The sequence below is a fragment of the Tupaia chinensis genome, unplaced genomic scaffold (genome assembly GCF_000334495.1).
Source record: "Tupaia chinensis unplaced genomic scaffold, TupChi_1.0 Scaffold000004_1, whole genome shotgun sequence".
NCBI lineage: Eukaryota > Metazoa > Chordata > Mammalia > Scandentia > Tupaiidae > Tupaia > Tupaia belangeri.
Window position 1 is genome coordinate 1,028,518 of NW_006159432.1, and position 11,604 is coordinate 1,040,121.

The window sequence follows — 11,604 nt, forward strand, 5'->3', positions numbered from 1 at the left end:
ACTCGCGTGGCCTTTAATTGTTGAAAACCTCTTCCAAAAAAAAAAAAAAGAAAAATTATTATTTTATTGAACTTTATTTAATTAATTAATTTTAATTTGACCAGAGAGGGACAGAGTGAGAGAGAAAAGGAAAGTGAGCGAGCAATCCTCCGGGTCCGGGACTTGAACTGAGGTTGGCCATATGGCAGTCCAGTACCCTTAATCATCACACCACCTGCTGGCCCCAAACTTTCAGGATTTCCTAAGTGACTGGAGTGTGTTTTGTTATTCTCTGTAAGAATCCTTTGCCATAACCTAATGTACGCTAATGAGGTGACCCATGGTAGGGTTCCTAGATAGTTTCAGGATGGGCATCAATCATCAGACAAAGGGTTAGAACTTTCAGCCCTGCCCTCAAACTTCTGGAGAGGCAGGTGGGGCTGGATAGTGAATTCAAACATTAGAGGACAATTATTTAATCAGGCATGCTCATTTAATGAGGCCTCCATAAAACCCACTGGGTTCAGCCTCTGTTGTACAGCTGGGTGTTTACTAGACTTAGGAGCTGGAAGACACAAGCTGACTGTAATTCTAGCCCCTGGGCTGGATGGCCTGGAAACACATGGGCATGGGCTGGAAGACTAGTGAAAGGAAATCATGGCAAGACTGAGCCATGGAGGATGCTTCTCTCATGTGTGTACATGTATGCTCTATTACAAATATCAATCAATCAATATTCTTTTTTTTTTTTCATTTCGTTTTAAGAGATTTATAGGCCACATGAGGTCACTAGAGAGACAGAAAGTGAGAAGTCACCCTTCTGGGGGGGATGATCCCTTCTTCTCTAGTCTCTTCTTGGGATTTTGGGCACACATTCACTACACCTGGCATTAGTTTTAAACTGCTGGGTCTAGGATTCAAACCACAGTCGACTACATGGGAGTCCAGTGACACAACCATTATGCCATCTGCTGGCCCAGTCAATTAATATTCTTGAATGACAGGGTTGGGAGAGCTACCAGGTAAGGGAACACATGATGTGATATGTTGGAAGGGTGAAATGCTCAGAAAGGATATTGAAATCAGAGTTCCTGCCTTGTAACTTGGCCTACGCATCTCTTCCATGTGGCTGTTTCTTTGTTTGTTATAGTAGCTTAAGTCGATTAATATACCAGGACTAATTAATAAGAAAATAATAAACTGTGCGGGGCTAACTATAAGTACCACTGAATTAAGAAAAGGAGAAAATAGATGAGTAATATTTCTTTTCTCTTTAAGATTTAAGTAATTTTATTTATTCATTTGTTTATTTTAAATTGACCACACACAGAAAGAGAGAGAGAGAGAGAGAGAGAGAGAAAGAGAAAGAGAGAAAGCAAGTCACTAGGTCTGGGACTGGAACTGTGGCTAGTCATGTGGGAGTGTCCAGCACCTTAACTATCATGCCACCTGCTGGTCCCCTTTTTCTTTTTAATTGCCAGAAAGCACATGCACTCACTAGTAAAAGAGAGAAAGCAAACCCCCCAGTGGGGTGTGCTTGTGCCACAATCCCTTTTCCCTCATATTTCCGTCCTGTTGGGATATTAGGCATGCACATGGATGTTGCACGTCCAGTTCATTTTTTAGTAAGTCATCAGATACAGGATTTGAACTGCATAGTTGGCCATGTGGGATCCTGATTCCTTCACCACTCACTCACCAAGCTGGCACAATTTGAATGTTTCTAAGTTGTATCCTTTTTGAAAACCTTTGTAAGTAAAGCACTTCCCTAAATGTTCTGAGTCATTCTAATCAATTACTGAATTTGAAGGAAGATTACAGGAACCTCCCACTCTGTAAGTTGGTTGGGTACTCTGTAAGTAGCCTGGGAACTCCATTTGTGCCGGCATCTGAAGTAGAATCAGATTTCAGAGACTGAGTCCTTGACCTCCATGGTCTGTGCTAACTCTGGGTAGTTAGCATCAGAACTGAATTGAATTGTTGGATGCCTCACTCCTGTCAGAGAATTGGAAAATTGGTGGTTGTTCAGAAAAATGAGCAAGCAGTATATTATTCAAACTACTGTGTCTTAGGCTTTAATAATATTCATATTTCCTCTGTGGTCTGACAAACATGAGGATAATGCATGTAACACCAAAATCAATAAGTGAGATTATGTTTTGAAGTCCGTAAATTAAAACATCTACTAACATTTCTGCAAAATTTTTTGTTGGAACTATTCTCCCTCAATCGTCATTATTAGAAAATGTAGACAGATGAATGGCCGTAAAACAGAATTAACCCATATTTAAATCTACCAATCCTGATACCCTCTTTTAAATAATCAAGACAAACTGAATTTACAAAATATGATTAGAGCACTTTGCTTAAATTTGTAGTGCCTGATTAAATACAGATGTTATGCAAAATAGGCAAGGTCTGGATTTACTGACAAATACATCCTCATTATTTAGCTTTATTTTTTCCTTTGAAGAAAAGAAAGTGAGAGCAAAAGTTTTCAGAGTTTCTAAGATATATCCAGAAATAAGAATCGACCCAGAATCAAATACAATAAAGATTCCGCATATGTAATAAAAAACAACACACAGAGCTCAAGCCAAAAACTACATTATCAAGCAATAAAACAGAAATATCAAAATTAAAAACCAAAAAGTGGTAAAATTAAAATGGAACCAACCAAAGGATGGTTACACTGTTGGATTCCTGCTCTGGGAATATGAGAAAGACAGTAATATGATTCAGCTAATTATACAAGGAATACAATTACACAACAATTTCAAAAATAATATTTAATAAATCAAAATTTTTCTCAACTTTTTATTGTTTTCCAGGCCCAGACCTGCACACTGGTGATGTATAAATGCATAAAAATATTGCCATCCCCCTGAAGGACGTTCCAGGCTATCAAGTTGGAAAATCACCAGAATTACATGGAAGGGCCACCTAGCTCATGGTTCAGAATAAAGACTATACCCTACATGACCTGGGTTCCAAGGCAGGTTCTGTAACAAGGGAAAGAATGGGTGAAGGTGACTCCATTATGTACTACTCTCCTGAAAGTACCACCATCTTGAGGTCCTGTTAAAAGCCCTATTAACATTTTTCAGCTAATTGAGTGGGAATGGCCTCTCCTCAGGGTAGGAGTGATTTCTCCTCTTGACTCTGGGATGATATCTCCTTGTGATAACCTCAACAACTGCTTCTATAAAATCTCTGCAAGTGGAATGTGGCTTTTATTGCTTGATGCTTAAACTTAACTTCTGTAACATGCTTATACAAGCCCTCCCCCCTTTTAAGGAATGGAATATAGCCTTTCTTTGCCTTTTTAAACCACTCTCCCCTTCCCTTCAAGTTTGTGAGGTCTTTGAGAGATGATGAGTCCTCTTGTAGTCCCTGGCTTACAAATAAAGACTCCCTTAATTCGATTAATTCAATTAAGACTCAATGTCCTCTTATTTCTTGCTGATTGGAATGTAACAGTTCTATCACTCAGCAGTTTTGTGGTCTATGGGTGAAGAATCTAACCTTCTGTGCCCCAGTTTTTGTAACTGGAGAGGGGGGATCATCACAGCCTCTTACTCAGGACAATGCCTGAGGCAAAGCATGTGCTAGACAAGTCCCAGCTTGCTGACCTTGTCCTTACCTACTGGTGTCCCCATGTTGTGTTAGTGCTATCTGTCATGGCTGCCCGAAGTCTCTGTGCCTAACTTTCTCCTGAAGTAAAGGTAATAACTAGTTAAGATGGTTTTACTGGGTTGTTGGAAAAGTCATAACGCATTTCTGCATAGAAAAATATAAAAAGAATATGTCACAACTTTTCCGACAATCTAATATTATCTCTCGCTACTGGTATTGAAAGTGAAATGCTAAGAAACTATAATAAAGACAATTTCAAAATAATCTGCTCTGAAGGTTAGTAGGTGGCATGGTGGTTACAGTGCTGGGCTCCCACATGGCAGACCACGGTTTGAGTCCTGGGCCAGGGCATGAAAAATCACACAGGGCGCATGTGTATGCATGTCCAGAATCCTTAGAGGAGAATGGAGAAGGTTTGGGATGTGCCAATCTCCCCTGAGGGGGAGGTGATTTCTCATTTCACTCTCTCTCTCTGTGTCTGTCTTGGGTGAGTGAAGACGCCCTATGGCAAAAACCTAAAATAAAATAAAATAAAACAAAACAAAACAAATCACTGAGCTCTGAATTTATATTATAAAGAAACATTTAAATACTTTAAAAGGCAGCAGAGTAGAGGCAGGATGGTGGCACAGTGGTAGGGTGTGATGCTCTTCAGGGCCATCTCTCATGCGAATGTTCTTGGTTCATGTCTGGAAACCTCCCTGTATATGTCAGGCATGCACTTACCTGTTACCCGAGGCTGGCTGAAGACTGGGGATGGATTGTGGCATTAGAATCTTGTTGGAAGTTTTGGCTATCTATTCATCTCTCTGTCTCTCTCACTCATAGAAGAAATAACCTCCTTCCCCCACAAAAAAAAAAAAAAGTAACCAGGGTATTGTAACATACTGTTAAATAGCAAGACAAATTTAAGTGTCTGCTGTTAGAGTAGACTGCATTCTACGAGAATCCCAAGGTATTTTGGAAATTGAATGTTAAACTCTACAATCTGCTAATTAGGGAGTATGACCCAGAAGTTGTAAAGTGACTTTAGTTTCAAATTTGCATATTTTTAAATTTAGTGCTGGCTGCTTATCAGCTGAGTGGTTGGCTTAGGAGTCAAGAAAATTTACTGTACTTGTGTCTGAGGTTCTAATTTGCCAAGCTGCATCCTATGACTTGTGTTTATGAAAACTGTCTTCAACCTCGACAGGGCAAAACAGCACAGTCAGATGGACTGACTTACTGTATTCCACCTATAGAGCAGTGTTAGAGAGCAGACACCTTGAAATTCTCTTCCTCACTCTTTATTCTTATGCTGTAGGCAAGCCTGCTCCTTGGCTTGAATCATTCGCACCATGTAAGAAGAATCATGGGCAGATTAATTTATGGCTTTTCAAGGTAACAGTATGACCAATATAAGGGTTGAAGAGCTGAAAATTAGAATACTCCAATTTTGCAGATGTGAATTTCTGTCGATTGCCAGTTTAGTTTCATGATGGTCTATGTATACTCTAACCTTTCTATCTTAACCCTGAGTTAACTAACAAATACAGAACTTGGAAATATATTTGAATAATATATATATATATTAAATTTCATGATAGAGTGCATGTGTGTGCATGAGAGAGAAAAGGTGGGAGAGTACCCTCCACAGGGCCTGGTCACCCTTCAATTGCCTTGCTCCACTTTTTTAGCCTATCAGATCTTTTGTACTCGTGGACATACCGGATGTGTTTCAGATTGACTAGGGCAAGGATTCAAATCCCAGGTACCAAGTAGGATCCAATTTCTCTTTATCAGCATATTATCACTGTGCCAAGAGCCAGCCTTATTTGTATAACAGTAAATTCAAATAATGTCACCCTCTTCTTTCAAATATCATTCATAAAATCTTAACATCTTCATGAACTTTAATGTGCTTTACTCTGTAAACTATACACAGGTCTGACACAGACATATGCTTGTAATGGGCTAGCATACTGAATTTGTATGTGTGTATGTATGCTAATTCCAAGTCATCTCCAGTGTAATAAACCCACAGAGCACTGCTAAATTTACTCAGAATCCCAACAGCTTATTTATTTATTGGTAATTGGCTATAGGGCACATGTGCTTGCCAGAGAGAGAGAGAGAGAGAGAGAGAGAGAGAGAGAGAGAAGGTAAGAACTCACCTGCCAGGAAAGATGGCCATGCTGCAGTCCCTTCTCCTCCATTCTACTCTTGACTGTGGGCACACTCACACACATGCCTGGCATGATTTCCAAGCTGACAGGTCTGGGACTCAAACTGTGGTCGGCTATGTCAGAATCCAGCACCTTAACCACCATGCCAGCTCGTAGCCCTACTATTGATTCTAACTCTGCACAAACTTGCCTCAATAACTTACCTTCTTGGTTCCCCATTCTCTCCATATCAGACCTGAAAACCACTCTTCCCTTAGCAAAGTGTCTCTGTTCTTCTCATCTCCATCCCATATCAGCATCTCTAATACCTTACATCTTTCTTTTACCTCCTCTGCCCATCCCCATTGGCATTCACTAAGGAACATCATATCAGTGTCTCCCAGTGCCACATCTTCAGCTCTATAGTGCCTAACTTCTAATTTTTTATTTCTAGCTTCTTACCTGATACGTTCACTTGGATATCACACTATCAATACACACTCAACATCCCATACTAAACCAAATTTACTCCTCATCTATTACCAGTTCTCCACCCATGTACCAGTTAGGAAAAAGAGTACTTGTGGAGTTTCCAGACTTCAGGACTCTAACTCTTGTTGACTTCTTTCTTGTCCCTTATAATCAATAGCACCTGGTGACTCATCCCCTGAAAGGTCTCGACTACCCCTTATTTTCTACTACTCTTGCAATTGCTGCAGAGGAGGTGGTTATAATCCTGCATACAGTATCTGCTGGATACCATGAATATATTTCTGTCCCATTGTTGTAGGCATCTATTAGGGGGTCTTTACATATATTTCCAAAAGGGGACTGTTATATTTTATTTACTAAAAATAATGACTGAAGGGTCAGCCCAGGGCATGGTGGTGAAGGGGGTTAGATCCCACATGGTTGACTGTGCAGTTTTGATCCTTGATCTGGTGGCCTGGAAAACACACCAGGAACGTGTGTATGCCCCAAATCCTGAGAGGAGAATGGACTGTGGTGTGGCCATTCCTCTGGAAAGCTTTCTCACTTCTTTTTCTCTCTCTCCTCCCATCCCTCTCTCCAGTAAGCACACTTTATAGCAAATTAAAATAATAAAAATTACTGTCAGAACCTCTCAGCATTTTCTTGTACATCTCCTTGTTCAATAAAACACTCTTCTTTGTCTATTTTTCTATTTAACTTAGCTTTAATATAAAAATTATAGTTTGTTATCTGTTTTTATAATACACTTATTTTTCCAGGTAAAGTGATCACTGTAGGAAATTTGGCAAATGCAGACAATTATACGTCATTTTAGAACTCATGCATAACTACACTGGCTTCAAATCTTTGTTTCAAGGCAACTGATCTACAAGTTCTGACAAGAAATTCAACATGACTGCTTTAGTTCAGCCCAAATGCATCACCCTTTTATAAGAGTCCTTCTGTTCCTTACTTTTTCATATTCTTTGTGTCATTCAAGAGGTCAATGAAGAGAGAAGATGACGATATACAGAGAACAGTAAGTATAGCAACATTTCAAATGTGCATGCAGTCAGACACATTTCAGGACCAACACCCAGTTCAGCACTACAGTAGGGTGGATCATGGTGAGTGCAAAGAGCAGTTTTTCCCACTTCTTTTTCTTTTTAAGATTCCTGCCATAGGGCATGTGTGCTCACCAGAGACAGACAGAGAGAAAGAGAGAGAGAGAGAGAGAGAGAGAGAGAGAATGAGAAATCACTCCTATCTCCCTGCGGGATAGTCACACTGCAATCCCTTTTCCATTTTCCTCTTAGAAAATGCACACACTCAGGCACTTGTGTACCGGGCACATTCTTGAAGCCACTAGAGTTTGAAGACTCAAACCAAGCACTTGGCCATGTGGGATCCAGTATCTTAACCACCATGCCACATGCTACATGCTGTCCCACTCCTTCCACCCCACCATTATCTACTTTCTAATTTTTTTTTTTGAAGATTTTGTTCTTTTCATTGAAGGCTTTTGAATCTCATTTTGCAGTTTTCCAGAATATTTCAAGTTTATATATTAAATTTCCAATTAAGTAGCCAGTTAGACACATGGAAATCCATAGCAGTTAATTTTCTTATAAAGTGTGAAACATACACTTACACATTCTGGTAATTATTAGAGAAAGAAGAGTCATACTCCAGTGAAAACTGAAGAGCTTTCATGCCTTTCAAATCCACGGTGTACACATAAGTCTTGGCACACTCTAGGGGTTCAGAAGAAAGTGTCACACCCTGTGTACTATTCAAATGGTTTGCTGCTATTGCCAGAAGTTGAGACTGCATTTTCTTTGATTTTGAACAGTTTGAGTCATTAATAAAACTGAAAATTGCAGAACAACTGAAGATTTTCTGTTCAGACTTCACCCTCCAAACCCCAATCTAGAGTGGAAAGGCAAAGCACAGGCCCTTTGAGAAGTCAATAGCATTTGAGCTCGGAAGAATCCCTTTTCATTTTTTGCTTTTTAATTTTTTTCAAAGAATTATTTTATTTAACTTTATGTGACCAGAGAGGGACAGAGTGATTGACAGAGAGAGAGTGAGTGAGTGAGAAATCAACCCAGAACTCAAACCACAGTTGGCCATGTATGAGTTTAGCTCCCTTAACCACCATGCCATCTGCTTGCCCCTTAACTTTTTATTATTATTATTGATTTTTATTTGTTTTCTTTTCCTTTTGTTACTTTGTTGCTCAGCCTCCACACACTGTCTAGACAGGTCTAAGTGATTAAGGTCATAATACAGGAAATTAAACCCCTCTTGAAAGTATTAAAAGCAGATTAGATCATGCAGAAGAGCGAATCTCAGATGTAGAAGACAGAATCTCTGGCCTAGAAAAATTCACTGCAAAACTGAGAAAATAACCTCTAGAATGAGAATAATATACAAGAAGTACTAGACACCATTAAACATCCAAATATCCAGATAATCAATATTCACCCAGAAGAGGAAGAAACTAATAAGGGCATTGACAGTCTATTCCATGAAATCCTGGAAGAAAACTTTCCAAACCTAGAGAAGGATTCAAATATCCAGACCCAAGGAATGCAAAGGATCCCACATAGAATCAACATAAGAACATCTTCTCCAAGGCATTTCATAGCCAGATTGATCAAGACCACAGACAAAGACAAGATACTGAAATTGGTAAGAGAGAAATGTCAGGTTACTGACAAAGGATATCCCAGCAGGCTATCATTGGAAACAACATGAGCAAGAAAAGAATGAGAAAATATATTCAAAGTATTAAGTAAGAAACAATCTTAACCAAGAATTCTTTAACCTTCATATGGGAAGAAAAGACAAAAACATTCTCACATAAAACCTGAAAGAATTTACCAATACCATACCAGCTCTCCAAGAAGTGCTATTCCAGGAAAACTAAAGACACACACACAAAAATGAGTCTAAAAACAATCAAAAAATGCACAACTTAATGGTAAGGACAAGTTCAGAGTTGAATGTTAATTTCCATAATTAATTTACTTTTTTTTTCACTCTTATCCTAAATTTATTCAACAGTTCTTTCACCCTACACAAGGTACAAATGCAACTTACCTAAAATGCTACAAAGTTACAAAACTCAAAACAAGTTTCATAGCACTAACTGTATAATAGCCAAAAAAGAGCAATGTACATGTTGCCAAGGTAATCTGCAAGACTACCACAAAGGGAAGTGCAATGGGCTCCATCCTGCAAGAACTCTCCACCTACTCACCAATTTTACAGAACAAGGGAGATGTGGGGGGTACATGAACACATGGAAAGTCTAACCATTTATAGCAACTAACATGGGTGAGAGAGGTGCTTCCTGGGGCGTGTGGCCCTAGAGGACAGAGGGCTCTCAAGCAGGGTAGTGGAAGGCCATGCCTAACAGAACTGGCCCGAGGTGATCCTTGGAAAGGACAAATGGGCTCCTAGGCTGGGCCACACTGCCACCTGGGGCCCTGCTGGCCTGCCAGGGAGCAAACTCTCAAAAGCTGGAAATAGGTGAACTAGCCGGAAAACAGACGGGCATCTTTACAGACACAATCCCAAACCAATACTTCTGCAGCTGGAACTTGGCCTGCAGAGAAAATGTCTCAAACACTGCCTTCAAGGCTCAAGGCTTGTCCAAGAGAAGGCTCTTCTTTCCTAGGGTCTCCCTGTGATAAAGCTGAGCTGTGTAGGATGTGAATTTGAGGGCTTGAGCTTCTGGTCCTGCTTATTGAGAGGAGCTGGAACTGAGGTAGTTCCTGTGGCAGCGGCAGGGGGTGGGGCGGGATCAGCACAAGGGTGACCTGCGCTTTGGTAAGGAGGACCTTTTCCTCATCCGTGGGGTGACCTGTGCCACGTGGGGGGTGGCGGCGGCATTCTCCGGGGAGGCGGCCAAGGCTGGGGGCCAACAGAGCAATGGCAGTTATCTCCTGGCCATCGATTTGTCCTCCATCCATGTGCTTTAGTGCCTTCTCAGCTTCATCTGGATTTTCTAACCCCACCTAGGCATAGGCCTTGGACAGATGGGGGTTCATCCTTTCTACAGGCATGTCAATCATTTAAATTTTCCCATAGGTGGAAAATATCTCCATGATGTGACCCTTGGTTACATGCCTGGTAAGCTCCCAATATGCACTTTGGTGGGCTTAGGGGAAGGACTCCGCCTTTTCCTCTCCTTCTCATCTTTTAGGTGGCTTGGATTTGGATTGGGAGTGCTGCCTGCTGTCATGTCTGCTTGGAGAAGGGCTTGGAGAGCCAGGGGAGCTGCTGGAGCTGGAGCTGCAGGATGTGCTGGAACTTCCTGAGCGGCTGGATGCCGAGGGGGAGCTGGAGCCACTGCTGGAGCCTGTGCTAGGACTGGAACCCGAGCTGCAGGTCCAACTGGACCTTGCCCTGGTGCTGCTGCTACCACTGAAAGCATTGTGCCTCTTTCAAGTCTTATCCCTGCTGCGGTCCTTCTCGTTTGGCTCCTTGGTGGCCCCTTTATCTTTAGAGTGATGCTTGGTCTTCTCTTCAGAGTGGTCTTTGCATTTGGTGGGAGAAGGAGCCCTAGTGCTGAACTTTTCCTTATTTTCTTTGACTCCTAGGAAGTTCTTTTTAACCCCGATAAATCCATTCTCCCCTTCTGAGATGGTCAAAGCAGCAGTGATGGCCTCACTTATCTGAACTTATGATGAATTGGGAGCATAAACACTCTTGATAACACACAATAATTTCAAGTTTCTTGATCTGTTTCTACCATGAAAAAGAGAGAGGAGAGAGAAAAGCACCCCCCACCCCAGCTGAGCTGTGTAGGATGTGAATTCAAGGCTTGAGCTTCTGGCGCAGTCCATGTGGAATCCCGCACTGTAATCACCATGGCACATGTTGGCCCACATACTTTCTATTTTTTTTTAATTATTTAATTTTATGTATTCATTCGTTTATCTTTTTATTTATTTATTTATTTAATCCAAAATGTGTTTATTGGGATGGTTTCCCACTCACCTTTACTTTGCAATCAGTTGGGTTGTTGGAAAAGTCATGACACATAATTTTCTATGTCATGACTTTTCTCTTTTTTAAAAAATTATTTTATTTAACTTTATTTATTATTTATTCATTTGTTTATTTAAATTTGACCAGAGAGGGACAGAGTGAGAGAGAGAGAGAGAAAGTGAGAAAGCAAGCTGCCAGGTCCAGGACTTGAACCACGGTCGGCCATGTGGGAATCCAGCGCCTTTAACCACCATGCCACCTGCCGGCCCCCTGTCATGACTTTTCTGACAACTCAATCTCTCTATTCTCAGCCAGCATGGGTCATAAGCATGCTGTCTTGGTGTGTTCAGGGAGGTTCTGGGAGATGGACCCA

The 11,604-nt window shown here is 40.9% G+C and overlaps 1 protein-coding gene and 1 pseudogene across 6 annotated transcripts in view; both read right to left on the reverse strand.

Annotated features, from left to right (window-relative positions):
* The window catches only part of KLF12 (KLF transcription factor 12), a 514,190-nt gene that overhangs the window by 104,461 nt on the left and 398,125 nt on the right, over positions 1-11,604 (reverse strand). The window lies entirely within an intron of this gene.
* LOC102478472 (RNA-binding protein with serine-rich domain 1-like) lies at positions 9,860-11,112 on the reverse strand (annotated as a pseudogene).